Source organism: Oncorhynchus keta, chromosome 12 (assembly GCF_023373465.1).
Source record: "Oncorhynchus keta strain PuntledgeMale-10-30-2019 chromosome 12, Oket_V2, whole genome shotgun sequence".
Lineage (NCBI taxonomy): Eukaryota > Metazoa > Chordata > Actinopteri > Salmoniformes > Salmonidae > Oncorhynchus > Oncorhynchus keta.
The window spans coordinates 21404778-21418573 of NC_068432.1; the positions used below are offsets into that span (position 1 = coordinate 21404778).

The 13796-nt window shown below is 40.9% G+C and overlaps 1 long non-coding RNA gene across 1 annotated transcript; it reads left to right on the forward strand.

Annotated features, from left to right (window-relative positions):
* Window positions 1-206: 206 nt before the first annotated feature.
* LOC118391126 (uncharacterized) lies at window positions 207-919 on the forward strand. The gene is made up of 2 exons (XR_008060818.1): window positions 207-325; window positions 624-919. It is a non-coding gene; the product is annotated as an uncharacterized LOC118391126 (long non-coding RNA).
* The last annotated feature ends 12877 nt before the right edge of the window (window positions 920-13796 follow it).

Sequence of the window (13796 nt, forward strand, 5' to 3'; positions counted from 1 at the left end):
GAGGAGTATGCGGCAACGTAGGAATTTGGAGGAGCGTGTCACCAGTCCAGTGCAATCTGTGCCGGTCCCACGCATCAGGCCTCCAGTGCTCCTCCCCAGTCCGGTACGTCCTGTGTCTCCTCCTCGTACTCACCCTGAAGTACGTGTCCCCAGTCCAGTACATCCTTTGCCTCCTCCCTGCATTCGCCCTGAGGTGCATGTCACCAGCCAAGTTGTGCGCTGCTTGCCTGGTAACCATTGGCAACTGTATCCGTGGCAGCCGTGGACTGGACAAGCTATGTATCAATGTGGGGATGGATGGCTCTGTCTATACAGAACACCCCAAGTAAGGATAAATCAAACTTACCTAAACTCTATTTTGCATTTTGTATTCCCTTTTGTCAACCCAATTGACCAAAATTATCACTGTACTCCCGTACAAGTCTCGGAAACCCAGACCTAGGCAAATGTCTGGAGAGACAACTCCCATACCAAAGCTAACCCTGTCTCAACACCATGTCTACAAAACTGTTAATCATTTCTGCCTCTATTGCTTTTCATATCTAAACGCCATTCATGTGTCCCAATAATATACTACACCTTCTCTCGACTATCCTTGACTCTCTCCCTTCTGTCTCCTCCAGGTTTAGTGAGCGGCTGAAGGAGACTGTGGCCATCCTGGCCCCAAAATGTAAACTCACTTTCCATGTTTCTGAGGATGGCAGCAGGAGAGGGGCAGCCATATTGGCAGCCATGACTCAGGGGCGGGCCGATCAACCTAAGCAAGCCCTCATGTGATGGAGAGGAGGAGGATGAAGGGAACGCACAGGGGAAATTAATCTATGTATTGCAACATTTGATTGTTATAATGAAAATATGTTAACCATTTATAGGCACTTTATGTAACACTATAATAAAGCATATACTTTTTTTCACACGTCATATGCACTTTATATGCGTAGTACGGTGTATTATTATGTGGTCATAATGCATACAGTCTTGTCATAATTATGTATGAACTGCTTTTAATATAAAACGGGAAAATAATGAAGGAAAATATTTTTAAAATATATGTATTTATATATACATTACCAGTGAAAAGTTTGGACACACCTACTCATTCAAGCGTTTTTCTTTCTTTTGACTATTTTCTACATTGTAGAATAATAGTGAAGACATCAAAACTATGAAATAACACATGTAGTAACCAAAAAAGTATTAAACAAATCAAAATATATTTTATATTTGAGATTCTTCAAAGTAGCCATCCTTTGCACATGTTTGGCATTCTCTCAACCAGCTTCACCTGGAATGATTTTCCAACAGTCTTGAAGGAGTTTCCAGCACTTGTTGGCTGCTTTTCCTATGGAGGATTGGAAATGATTGGAAATGATGCGGACAATTACGTTGATGGAATCCACAATCTATCTGCAATATTAAAACTGATCTAAAAAAAAAACAGTCAAAACTATCAAGCATCCCAGAAAAGTGCTAAAAATAGCCCACATTAACATATGTATCCTAAGAAACAAGGTTCATGAAATCGATAACAGATAACATTCATATACTGACTATTTCTGAAACTCACTTAGATAATACCTTAGATGATAAAGTGGCACCAATACATTGTTCTAACATCTACAGAAAAAAACAAATGCCAACAAGGGTGGTGTTGTGGTCTATATTCAAAGCCACATTCCAGTAAATCTTAGGGGATTTCATGTCTAAACTGTTGAAGTAATATGACTACAGGTGAATCTGCCTCACCTAAAGCCCATTCTTGTAAGAAGTTGCTATAGACCACCAAGTGCTAACAAACAGTATCTGGATATTATGTGTGAAATCAAATCAAACTTTATTTGTCACATGTGGCGGATACAAAATGTGTAGACCTTACTGTGAAATGCTTACTTACAAGCCCTTAACAAACAATGCAGTTCAAGAAAAAGTTAAGAAAATATTTACCAAATAAAATCTAACAAAAAAATTATAAAAATTAACGCAATAAAATAACAATAACAAGGCTATATACAGGGAGTACCGGTACCGAGTCAATGTGCGGGGGTCATTTGTACATGACTAGAGTCTTTGACAATTTTGGGGGGCTTTTTGAGGATCTGGAGACCCATGCAAAATATTTTCAGTCTCCTGAGGGGAAATGTGTGGTCATGCCCTCTTCACGACTGTCTTGGTGTGTTTGAACCATAATAGTTTGTTGGAACTTTTTGGAACTTTAAAATCTCGACCCACCCCACTACAGCCACGTCGATGTTAATGGGAGCCTGTTCGGCCCACCTTTTCCTGTAGTCCACAATCAGCTCCTTTGTCTTGCTCACGTGGAGGGAGAGGTTGTTGTCCTGGCACCACACTTCCAGGTCTCTGACCTCCCTATAGGCTGTCTCATCGTTGTCGGTAATCAGGACCACCACAGTTGTGTTGTCAGCAAACTTAATGATGGTGTGGAGTCGTGTTTGGCCACGCAGTCGTGGGTGGACAGGGAGTACAGGAGGGGACTAAGCACGCACCCCTGAGGGGCCCCAGTGTTGAGGATCAGCGTGGCAGACGTGTTGTTGCCTACACTTACCATCTGGGGGTATCCCATCAGGAAGTCCAGGATCCAGTTGCATAGGGAGGTGTTGTCCCAGGGTCCTTAGCTTAGTGTGTAATATCAACAGAGAGGTATATTTTCTGGGTGACCTAAATATTGACTGACTTTCATCAAGCTGCCCACTCAAGAAAAAGCTTCGAACTGTAACCAGTGCTTGCAACCTGGTTCAGATTATCAATCAACCTACTGGGGTATTTACAAACAGCACAGGAATTAAATCATCCATATGTATTGCTCACATCTTTACTAACGCTGCAGAAATCTGCTGTAAAACAATATCCAAATCCATTGGCTGTAGTGATAACAATATGGTAGCCATATCTAGGAAAACCAAAGTTCCAAGGCTGGACCTAATATTTGTGTATAAGATGTCCTACAAGAGGATTTGTAGTGATTCTTATATTGATGACTTAAATAATATTAGCTGGTCTGTGGGGTGTAATGAGGAGCAACCAGACACATTTATAAAATTCCTTACTCCAGTTACTAATAAGCATGCACCCATTAGTGTGTACGGCCCAGTACATCACTGGAGCCAAGCTTCTTGCAATCCAGGACCTATATATTAGGCGGTGTCAGAAGAAAGCCCATACAATTGTCAGAGACAAGTCACCCAAGTCATAGACTGTTTTCTCTGCTACCGCGCGGCAAGCAGTACCAGAGAGCCAAGTCTGTGACCAAAAGGCTCCTCAACAGCTTCTACCCCCAAGCCATAAGACTGCTGAACAATTAATCAAATGGCCACCGGACTATTACATTGCCCCCCCCCCCCTTTTTTTTTATAAGCTGCTCCTACTCGTTTATTTTCTATGGACATTCACTTTACCCCTACCTACATGTACAAATTACCTCAACTAACTTATACCCCCGCACACTGACTTGGTACTGGTATCCCCTGTATATAGCCTCGTTATTGTTTTGTTATGGTGTTACTTTTTAGTATTTTTTATTTTTTACTTGAGTTTATTTGGAAATATTTTCTTAACTCTTCTTTAACTGCACTGTTGGGCTTGTAAGTAAGCATTTCACACTAATGTCTACACTTGTTGTATTCGGCGGATGTGACAAATAAAGTTTGATTTGATTTGACTGTAAAATGACTGTAAAAACTGTTGAATTTCTGTAGATTGATGAGGAAATGAAAAATTTTATGGTTGAGAGGTATGAGGCAAAAGGAATTGGAAGTCTGGTTGCATAACCAATTGGCAAACCTACAGCAAATTGAGAAATCATGTGACTAAACAGACAAAAAGAAGAACAAACTATAGTATGAAACAAAGATAAGTGCCAATTTTTTATTGCCAAGATTAGAAAAATTTGGCATGGAATGCCAGCAACAAATGCTGAACCTACACATCCAAGTATAACTGATCAAATTATGAAATACAAGCATTGTAATTTTGAATTCCGTAAAGTGAGTGTGGAAGAGGTGAGAAAATGGTTGTTGTCTATCAACAATGACAAGCCACCTGGGACTGCCAACTTGGATGGAACATTTCTGAGGATGACAGCGGATGATATTGCCACCCCCATTTGCCATCTTTTCAATCTAAACATACCAAAACGTGTGTGCCCTCAGGCTGTCACGGATCCCTCCAGAACTTTCATTACGCACACCTGGGCCCCTATTTCCACTGATTGTATTTGTATATACAGTGAAGCAAAAAAGTATTTAGTCAGCCACCAATGGATTTTTTATGAATTTATTTGCAAATCATGGTGGAAAATAAGTATTTGGTCACCTACAAACAGAAAGATTTCTGGCTCTCACAGAATTGTAACTTCATCTTTGAGAGGCTCCTCTGTCCTCCACTCGTTACCTGTATTAATGGCACCTGTTTGAACTTGTTATCAGTATAAAAGACACCTGTCCACAACCTCAAACAGTCACACTCCAAACTCCACTCTGGCCAAGACCAAAACGCTGTCAAAGGACACCATAAACAAAATTGTAGACCTGCACCAGGCTGGGAAGACTGAATCTGCAATAGATAAACAGCTTGGTTTGAAGAAATCAACTGTGGGAGCAATTATTAGGAAATGGAAGACATACAAGACCACTGACAATCTCCCTCGATCTGGGGCTCCACGCAAGATCTCACCCCATGGGGTCAAAATGATCACAAGAACGGTGAGCAAAAATCCCAGAACCACACGGTGGGACCTAGTGAATGACCTGCAGAGAGCCGGGGCCAAAATAACAAAGCCTACCATCAGTAACACACTACGCCGCCAGGGAATCAAATCCTGCAGTGCCAGACGTGTCCCCCTGCTTAAGCCAGTACATGTCCAGGCCCGTCTGAAGTTTGCTAGAGAGCATTTGGATTATCCAGAAGAAGATTGGGAGAATGTCATATGGTCAGATGAAACCAAAATATAACTTTTTGGTAAAAACTCAACTCATCGTGTTTGGAGGACAAAGAATGCTGAGTTGCATCCAAAGAACACCATACCTACTGTGAAGCATGGGGTGGAAACATCATGCTTTGGGGCTGTTTTTCTGCAAAGGGAACAGGACGACTGATCCGTGTAAAGGAAAGAATGAATGGGGCCATGTATTGTGAGATTTTGAGTTTTGAGCCATAGGAGGGCAGCAACCCAGCAGCAGGACCGCTACCTCAGCCTTTGTGCAAGAAGGAGCAGGAGGAGCACTGCCAGAGCCCTGCAAAATGACCGCCACAAATGTGCATGTGTCTGCTCAAAAGGTCAGAAACAGACTCCATGAGGGTGGTATGAGGGCCCGACGTCAACAGGTGGGGGTTGTTCTTACAGCCCAACACCGTGCAGGACGTTTGGCATTTGCCAGAGAATACCAAGATTGGCAAATTCGCCACTGGCGCCCTGTGCTCTTCACAGATGAAAGCAGGTTCACACTGAGCATGTGACACAGTCTGGAAACGTTCTGCTGCCTGCAACATCCTCCAGCATGACCGGTTTGGCGGTGGGTCAGTCATGGTGTGGGGTGGGGTGGCATTTCTTTGGGGGGCTGCACAGCCCTCCATGTGCTCGCCAGAGGTAGCCTGACTGCCATTAGGTACGGAGATGAGATCCTCAGACCCCTTGTGAGACCATATTGTGGTGTGGTTGGCCCTGGGTTCCTCCTAATTCAAGACAATGCTAGACCTCATGTGACTGGAGTGTGTCAGCAGTTCCTGCAGGAGGAAGGCATTGATACTATGGACTGGCCCGCCAGTTCCCCAGACCTGAATCCATTTGAGCACATCTAGGACATCATGTCTCGCTCCATCCACCAACGCGTTGCACCACAGACTGTCCAGGAGTTGGTGGATGCTTTAGTCCAGGTCTGGGAGGAGATCCCTCAGGAGAGCATCTGCCACCTCATCAGGAGCATGCCCAGGAATTGTAGGGAGGTCATACAGGCACATGGAGGCCACACACACTACTGAGCCTCATTTTGACTTGTTTTAAGGACATTACGTCAAAGTTGAATCAGCCTGTAGTGTGGTTTTCCACTTTAATTTTGAGTGTGACTCCAAATCCAGACCACCATGGGTTGATAAATTTGATTTCCATTGATAATTTTTGTGTGATTTTGTTGTCAGCACATTCAACTATGTAAAGAAAAAAGTATTTCATAAGAATATTTCATTCATTCAGATCTAGGATGTGTTATTTTAGTGTTCCCTTTTTTTGAGCAGTGTATATGTTATGGTTTTATACTCCCTGATACACTGCGGATTGAGAGTTATTTAATAAGGGTGTTCTTTAATGGCATCCTCGAACATAATCCAGGTAGAATCAGGCATTCCCCATGGCAGCTGTCTAGGCCCCTTACTTTTTCAATGACCTGCCACTGGCTCTGAGTAAAGCCAGTGTGTCTATGTATGTGGATGAGTCAACACTATACACATCAGCTACTTCACTAAACCCAAAACCTCAACTAAATCTTGTAATGAATAATGTGGAAATTGAGCAAGTCGGAATAACCATGGATTGTAAACTGTTATGTTTAAAACATAATGATGCAACAGTAGCTAAGATTGGGAGGCGTCTGTCCATAATAAAGCGCTACTCTGTCTTAACAACAATATCAACAAGGCAGGTCCTACAGGCCCTAGTTTTGTCGCAGAGGACTAATGTCCAGTCATTTGATCAGGTACAACAAAGAGGGACTTGGGAAAATTACAACTGACCCAGAAGATGGCAGCACAGACGGCCCTTAAATTTACACATAGAGCTAACATTAATAATATGTATGTTAATCTCTGTTGGGGAATAATCCGTTTGTTGGTTTGTTGGTAACATAGGTAAGATGTTTTATATTCAACATATGTTTGCAAGTTACTTCTCATCAGAATGTTTTTGTATAATACTGTGGCGAGGTTGCAGTTATCTGGTCTCTGTCAAGACTAAGTTATTTGGGCCGGAGAGAGGGGAGAGGTCAAGCGTGTATCTCTTGGCTCCACAATGTCTGTGTGCCAGTAAATGTGTCTCTTAGATCTTGTCAAGATAGGATGGATTTGATATATGGCTGTTGATATGGAGGATTTGTTTATGGTTCTGAGTTTGAGAAAAGGACATAGTTTAGGACACAAAGCTGAACGATAAATTATGCCTATTGCTGTCTGGCTATGTGTGTCTTTGCTATAAAGGATCTCAGTTGCAATGTGTAAGGGACTCTCAGAGAATTCATTTATAGTCACTGAATTGATCTGAGAGTCACAGGGTTGTGATAGAGCTCATATAATTAAAGATGGACTTTGTGATAACTAACTGTCTTGTGTGGGTTTGCTCTCATGATTTGGTAAATACAGAAAATGTCCATGACATCTCTCATGGCTCAAAATAGAGGAGAGATTGACTTCATCACTACTTGTTTTTGTAAGAAGTATTGACATGTTGAATGCATGGAGCTGTCTGTTTAAACTACTAGCACACAGCTCGGACACCCATGCATACCCCTCTGTCAAGGCTCAGGAGAAGACCCAGATGCAGACAGTTTTGAAGTAACAAACGTTTATTACAAAAACAGGGGTGCAGGCAGAGGTCAGTAATCCAGGGTGATATAACAAGGTACAGAATGGCAGGCAGGCTCAGGGTCAAGGCAGGCAGAATGGTCAAAAACCTGGAAAGATAGAAAACAGGAATTAGAGACAGACAGGAGAACGGGAAAAAACGCTGGTTGGCTTGACAAAACAAAACTAACTGACAACAGACAAACAGAGAACACAGGTATAAGTACACTGGGGATTATGGGGAAGATGGGTGACACCTGGAGGGGGGTGGAGACAAGCACAAAGACATGTGAAACAGATTAGGGTGTGACACCCACAAGACATACCACCTGAAGTCTTTTCACAGTCCCTAAGTCCAGAACAGACTATGGGAGGTGCACAGTACTACATAGAGCCATGGATGCATGGAATTCTTTTCCACATCAAGTAACTCACGCAAGCAGTAAAATGATATAAAAAAACAGATAAAAATACACCTTATGGAACAGAGAGGACTGTGAAGAGTCATAAACACAGGTACAAACACATAGAAGCACACATAACATACACACGTACACCTGGATTGTGTGTTGTAGTAGAGTAGTGGCGGGAGGGAACACATTTAATGTATTGTGAACATTTTTGTCAAATGTATTTTAATGTTAAAAAAATGTATTATAATGTATATTACTGCCTTCATCTTACTCATATATTTAATACATACTTACAGATTATAGGTTGACTTGTAAGTCTATATCATTCATTAATTAATCCATTTTTTTTATAACAAATAAGCACATGTTTGACTTTCAGTGTAAGGTGTGAGGAACTAATATGATATCTGGATTGTAGTGTATATTATACCACCAGATGTTGCTCATTATGAAGAGACAATGCTGTTCAATATGTATTTTTTGTCAAAAACGTGTACATTGTGGAGAGCACACAATTAATATTTTTTAGTACAAACTGATTATAAATAAAAAAGACTTTCAGCAAAATTACAGCTAGTTATTTGTGTAAGTTTAGGTTTCTCTAAAGCAGGTATTTCCAAACTGGGAATACCAGAGGTACGCACAATGCTGTCAGGGGTACACCAAATAAAGATATGATTCACATATAAAATACTTAAAAAAATATTTATATATATTTTTTTATGCAAAAAAAAATGTCTTCACATTTTCAAACAGTCCATTTATATTTTCCAACGGGGCTATACATTTGGGGTTCACTTATATTGGGAGTAGTGCCTTTCTGTCACACCGTGACCTGGTTCACCTGTCCTTGTGATTGTCTCCACCCCCTCCAGGTGTCGCTTATTGTCCACGGCGTATATATCCCTATGTTTCCTGTCTCTCTGTGCCAGTTCTTCTTGTTTGCCAAGTCAACCAGCGTTTTTCCTTGCTCCTATTTTTCCCAGTCTCTGCCTGTTTCTAGTCCTCCTGGTTTTGACCCTTACCTGTCTTGACTCCAAACCCGCCTGCCTGACCACTCTGCCTGTTCTGACTACCAGTCTGCCTATCCCCTTGTTCTGATTTTGGACTCAGATCTGGTTTCTGACCGCTGCCTGGCTTGACCTCGAGACTGCCTATCGTCTGGTACTGTTTGGACTCTGACCTGCCTTTGCCTACTCCCTTTGTTATAATAAATATAGGAGCACTACCATCTGCCTCCTGTGTCTGCATTTGGGTCTCGCCTTGTGCCCTCATACATTTCCTCAGCCACATTGTGTTATATGTGCAAAAGTACTATCTCACAACTTGATGAAACCGTCACAGGAGTTTTTTGAGCGAGAATTAAGATGACTTTCGAGTAGTAAGACATGTATAAAAGCAAAATATACCATTAATAAAAATGACGTTGTCTTAAATGGTGAGCTACCGAGTGGCTAGGACAGGCAAGCCCCATACTATTGTTGAGGACTTCATTCATCCTGCTACCGCGGATATGGCTGGGACAATGCTGGGGGAAAAGACCAAAAAAACTATACAGACAATATCTCCATCAAACAACACTGTTTCACGATGCATCAGTGGCATGCCAGGAGATGTTTTGAAACAATTACTGCTTCGCATACAAGCCAGTGAATTCTATGCATTACAGCTGGATGAGTCAACAGACGTGGTGGGCCTGGCACAGCTCCTGGTATACTGTATGTCCGTTACATTTATGGGGGCAAATTAAGGAAGACATCCTCTTCTGCAAACCACTGGAAACCCGGACAACAGGAGAGGATATTTTTAAAGTACTGGACAGCTTTGTGACATCAAATGGACTTTGGTGGTCAAGATGTGTTGGTATCTGTACTGATGACACAAAAGCCATGACGGGGAGACATAGTGTAGGGGTAACGCATGTGCAAGCAGTTGCTCCAGACACCACTTGGCTACACATCCAACGAGAGGCTCTTGTTTCCAAGGGAATGCCTGACAGCTTGAAAGACGTTTTGGACACTACAGTGAAAATGGTTAACTTTGTTAATGCAAGGCCCCTGAACTCTCATGTATGTTCTGCATTATGCAATGATATGGGTAGAGACCATGTAACCCTTTTACAACATACAGGAGTGCGCTGGTTATCAAGGGGCAAAGTATTGACACATTTTTTTTTTTAAATTGAGAGACGTGCTTACATTTTCTTTACTGACATTAATTTTCACTTGTCTGACCGCTTGCATGATGAGTTTCTCACACGACTGGCCTATCTGGATGATGTTTTTTCTCACCTGAATGATCTGAATCTAGGATTACATGGACTATCTGCAACTATATTCAATCTGCGGGACAAAATTGAGGCTATGATTAAGAAGAAGCTCTTCTCTGTCTGCATTAACAAGGACAACACACAGGTCTTTCCATCATTGTATGATTTTTTGGTGTGCAAATTAACTCAAGCTTACGGACAATGTCATATGTGTGCAATTACGCAGGTACTTTCCCAAAACGGATGACACAAAGAACTGCATTCGTTATCCCTTTCATGCCCTGCCTCCAGTCCACTAATCAATATCTGAACAAGAGAGCCTCATCGAAATTTGAATTTAATCAGAAGCCATTGTCAGATTTCTGGATTGGGCTGCGTTCAGAGTATCCTGCCTTGGCAAATCGCGCTGTTAAGACACTAATGCCCTTTGCAACCACGTACCTATGTGAGAGTGGATTCTCGCCCTCACTAGCATGAAAACTAAATACAGGCACAGACTGTGTGGAAAATGATTTGAAACTGAGACTCTCTCCATTACAACCCAACATTGCAGAGTTATGTGCACCCTTTCAAGCACACCCTTCTCATTAACCTGTGACTTATTCACAATTACTTTTGATGAACAAATAAGGTTTCATATGTAAGATGGCTAAATAAAGAGCCAAATGATTGATTATTATATTATTATTTGTACCCTGGTCCTATAAGAGCTCTTTGTCACTTCCCACAAGCCAGGTTGTGACAAAAACGCACACTCAGTCTTATGTTTAAATATAGTGTGTGTGTGTGTGTGTGTGTGTGTGTGTGTGTGTGTGTGTGTGGCAGGCTTACAATGATGGCAAAAAAACATTTGAGAGTGTGCTGACCCTGGTGCTAGAGGGGGTTCGCAGCTGGAGGTTAAATGTTTGAAGGGGTATGAGACTATAAAATGTTTGGGAACCACTGCTCTAAAGGAAACAGATCTGAGATAGGCTTACATAGGATTCTGCTGGTCAATTGGTTGTGTAGTAAAACAGTGTAGCAATCTCTCCAATAGCCGCTGAGGTGACCACAAGATTGGTACCCTTTTGAGGTTTCCTCTTCGTGTGATTTGAAGCAACTGGATGCAATGTGAACGGGATGCAATGCTTTTTTAAACTTTTGTGCATGTTGTTATTTTGTACGTTTCTGACCAAGACTGGTTCTGTTGAGTGAGGCATTGTTAGTGGATGTTAGATAAATACCTGGTAATGATCTCATATTCATAATGCATATTAGAAGGACAAGATAAATGTAGTACAATAAAGGTAATCTTATAGAGTGTTATAATGCTTTATGTATATTTATATACAGTATATTATACAGTGCCTTCAGAAAGTATTTGACCACTTTACTTTTTACACATTTTGTCATGTTACAGTCTGAATTTAAAATGGATTCAATTGAGATGTTTGTCACTGGCCTACAGACAATACCCCATAATGTCCAAGTGGAATTCTGTTTTTATACATTTTTACAAATGTATTAAAAATGAAAGCTGAAATGTCTTGAGTAAATAAGTACTCAACCCCTTTGTTATGGCCTAAATAAGTTCAGGAGTAAACATTGGAAATAACAAGTCACATAATAAGTTGCATGGACTCACTCTGTGTGATAGAGTTCAGCATGATTTTTGAATGACTACCTCATCTCTGTACCCCACATACAATTATTTGTAAGGTCCCTCAGTTGAGCAGAGAATTTCAAACACAGATTCAACCACAAAGACCGAGGAGGTAAAAAAAAGAAGATCCCTTTGAGCATAGTGTATTTATTAATTACACGTTGCATGGTGTGTTAATAAACCTAGTAACTACAAAGATACAGACGTCCTTTCTAACAGTTGCCGGAGAGGAAGGAAACCGCTCAGATATTTCACAAAACAAAAAGTCACAATGGTGACTTTAAAACAGTTACAGAGTTTAATGGCTGTGATAGGAGAAAACTGAGGATTGATCAACATTGTAGTTGCTCCACAATACTAACCTAATTGACAGAATGAAAAGAAGGAAGCCTGTACAGAATAAAAACATGCATCCTGTTTGCAACAAGGCACTAAAGTAATACTGCAAGAAATGTGGCAGAGCAATTACATTTTTGTCTTGAATACAAAGTGTCTGCGGTAAATCCAATACAACACATTACTGAGAACCACTCTCCATATTTTCAAGCATAGTGGTGGCTGCATCATGTTATGGGTATGCTTGTAATCATTGGGGAGTTTTTCAGGATAAAAAAGAAACTGAATGAAGCTAAGCACAGTTGAAATCCTAGAGAAAAATCTGAATCAGTCTGGTTTCCACCAGACACTGACAGATTAATTCACCTTTCAGCAAAATGTGGAATAATTATGAACAGGCTTCTTTCTGAAGGCAGTATATACAGTGCATTCGGAAAGTATTCAGACCCCTTGACTTTTTCCACATTTTATTACGTTACAGCCTTATTCTAAAATGTATTAAATTAATGTTTTTTATCATCAATCTACACACAATACTTCGTAATGGCAAAGTGAAAACAGGTTTTGCGAAATCTGAGCAAATGTATAAAAAAAGGAAAAACAAAAATACCTTATTTACATAAATATTCAGACCCTTTGCTATAAGACTCTAAATGTATCTCAGGTGCATCCTGTTTCATCCCTGAGAAACATCTACAACTTGATTGGAGTTCACCTCTGGTAAATTCAACTGATTGGACATGATTTGGATAGGTACATAGAGTTGAAGTCGCAAGTTTACATACACTTAGGTTGGAGTCATTAAAACTAGTTTTTCAACCACTCCACAAATGTCTTGTTAACTAACTATAGTTTTGGCAAGTCGGTTAGGACATCTACTTTGTGCATGACACAAATATTTTTCCAACAATTGTTTACAGACAGATTATTTCACTTATAATTCACTGTATCACAATTCCAGTGGGTCAGAAGTTTACATACACTAAGTTGACTGTGCCTTTAAACAGCTTGGAAAATTCCATAAAATTATGTCAAGGCTTTAGATGATTCTGATAGGCTAATTGACATCATTGGAGTCAATTGGAGGTGTACCTGTGGATGTATTTCAAGGCCTACCATCAAAAAAATGTGCCTCTTTGCTTGACATCATGAGAAAATCAAAAGAAATCAGCCAAGACCTCAGAAAAAAAACTGTAAACCTCCACAAGTCTGGTTCATCCTTGGGAGCAATTTCCAAATGCCTGAAGTTACCACGTTCATCTGTACAAACAATAATACGCAAGTATAAACACCATGGGACCATGCAGCCGTCATACCGCTCAGGAAGGAGACGCATTCTGTCTCCTAGAGATGAACGTACTTTGGTGCGAAAAGTGCAAATCAATCCCAGAACAACAGCAAAGGACCTTGTGAAGATGCTGGAGGAAACAGGTACAAAAGTATCTATATCCACAGTAAATCGAGTCCTATATCGACATAACCTGAAAGACCGCTCAGCAAGGAAGAAGCCACTGCTTCAAAATTGCCATAAAAAAAGCCAGACTAGGGTTTGCAACTGCACATGGGGACAAAG